This window comes from Mesoplodon mirus (assembly GCF_964341445.2).
Source record: "Mesoplodon mirus genome assembly, chromosome: 1".
Taxonomy (NCBI): domain Eukaryota; kingdom Metazoa; phylum Chordata; class Mammalia; order Artiodactyla; family Ziphiidae; genus Mesoplodon; species Mesoplodon mirus.
This window is the reverse complement of record NC_138976.1, coordinates 53,302,812-53,305,548: the sequence shown is the minus strand read 5'-3', so window position 1 is coordinate 53,305,548 and position 2,737 is coordinate 53,302,812.

Genomic DNA, 2,737 nt, shown 5'->3' with positions numbered 1-2,737 from the left:
CCTGCTTAAAAGAGCACATTCACAATAAGCTCCTTTCAAAGCATTTGAGAATTTAGAAAATAAAAGCTTACAACCCCCAATATTCTAACTGGAGTAAGGTCTTTATAGAGCATTATATATAATCTTTTATAACCTATATTTTTTAAATGATTATAAATAAGAACGAGAAAAAAATAGTTCTTAAAAGATATGAGAATGCAAATGATCTCCTAGGTGACAGTACTAAACATAGTCACTTGCTTTCCATCTAAGTCATAACTTTTCACTCTTTTCACACATGCACTTAAAATTTCTACACTTCTTATTTCATTTAGATATTTCTTTAAAAGATGCAGCCAATCTAAGTATAGCCATAAGATTTAAAGCACTGTAATGAATATATGACAATGACAAATAGAAAAAATAGCCAAAAGACTTAAGTAGATACTTTATAAAAGAGGATATCTAAAAGGCCAATAATCATATGAAAAGTTGGTAAACTTCATTGGTAATCACTGAAATGCCAATTATAACATTTTGGTATTACTATAAATAAACCTTACAGAATGTCTAAAATGAAAAAGACAGATATCACCAAGTTTCAGCCAAGATATGTGTAAATTAGTACAACATTTTGGGAAAGTTTTTGGCAGTATCTTCTGAAGCTGAACAACAATACTCTATGAGCCAGCAATTATCACTCTAGATGTATAACTATCAGAACTTCATTCTACACACAAAGACATAAAAAATAATATTTGCAGCAGCACTATTAGTAATAGACTCAACTGGAATCTTCCAAACTGCCTATCAATCATAAAACAAGTATATAAATTGTGGCATATTCACACGATTAAAGGTTATACAGCAATGAAAATGAAGGAACTACAATAAGCAACAATGTAAGTGAATTTCACAAATGATATTGAACTAAAGAAATCAGACATAGGAGTACATATTGTATGAATCTATTTATATAAAGTTCAAAACCAGGAAAACCTAATCTGTGATTTTAGAAGTCAGAATAGCAGTTAACCCTGTGAGGGATAGTGATGGGAGGAGGCACAAGAGGCCTTCTGGGGCATTGATTATGCTCTGTTTTTTAATCTGAGTACTAGTAACAAGAGTGTGTACACATGAAACTTTATCAAAACATATACTTACAATTTCAGGGGAAGGAAAGTTATCTTCAATAAAAACTTTACATTGAAAAGTAATTATTATAAGCGCCCAGAGGAGGATTTGTGCCTGGAAGGGATCTAGTTATGTGTTTAAACTGAATTGCATATTTGAAAAATTTTTTTAAATTTTTAATCCTTTAGCTTTATTTTACTCTCTTTCAACCCTGACTTCTTTTTATTCTTTTCATGTGACTAGAGTTGTTGAGGGCATTTTGAGGGTCCAGCTAAATGGAAGTTGAGTTGCAGCCATTACATTTATTTTGTATCAAATAGGATAGATTTATGTAGTTTGCAGTCACTTCCATGGATAGTTACATTATTGGTTGCTGTCTCTGTAGAGGAATGACTTCTGGGAATTCTCTGTTGGCCCTCTGGTATTATGAGAGAATGCATCAGGACCAGAGATCCTACAGAGAAAACAAACTATCTACAACGCTCAGCACTGGAAATATGAGGTTAGTGGAGGAGAAATACTGTTTGAATACAGAGGCCAAAAACTATTCTATAAAAATTCTTCCAATAAATACATATCAAAAATTTAAGTGGAGGATTTATTAATTTTTGGTGTTTCATCAAAATGGAAGTTTCCCCCTGTCAGAAATATACTTTCCAAGGTAGAATATGTAATTATAAAAGCAGCATAATTTTTATGGGAATCAGACAAAGTAGAATTGATCAATATTCCTGCTTTGTAGGGAATAAAACTTACAGCAGTACTAAAAACAGTGGTCAGTTTCAAGTAAGGTAGTACTGAAACATGTTTTTCAATTGTTCCTAATATTCTCTAATGACATGGGCAAATAAGGGAAAAAATTCCTAAGATAGTCATACATTTTTGTTGAATAAACACAACAAGACGACTACTATGGAAAGCATGATATACTTAAGGTTTCACTTAAAATTAAAGAGGGCAACAATTTAAATTTGAAGTCCTCAGCTGGTAATTTGCATGGTCCTTAAAGACATGATTTGGAGACTAGAAATCCGACTGCTGAAGATCGTGGTCCAGCAGTCTAAGTGCTGTGACCCCAGAGAATCCAAAGCCTGTGGCGACATCTTCTGTCACCTGCTGTATTCTCTTTGGTGAGTATTTCTGGTGATTACCTCAATGGCATCACTTTTCCCCCCATTATGTGAGGACAAGTGTAAAAATCTTCACGTTGCTCTCCATGGAAGGTGTTCTGGATTCTGATGAAACAGCCACCTCCTAGGTTTATCTCCAAGGAATGACAGCAGTCCATACCCTATATACAGACACCTCATTTCCATGTGCCTTCAGAAAAATGCAAGATGCTTCCTGTTAAAAATTTTTTTCTTTCTCAGGTAGTTTTCACACCTTCTCCAGCAATAATCATCCCTCCTTGCAAGAATACAAACAAGATACAACCACATTACAACACTGTTTTGTTTACTTTTAAAAGCTTCATTAAAAAAAATCTTTGTCTATATCTAGGAACACTAATGGTTTCCTCCCTCCCTCCTTTTCTTTCATTTCACGTAGAAGAAAAAGAGTAAAGGGGAACAGTTTTTGAGCGCTCTTATCATATGTAATATACTTAATCCTTACAATAATTCTT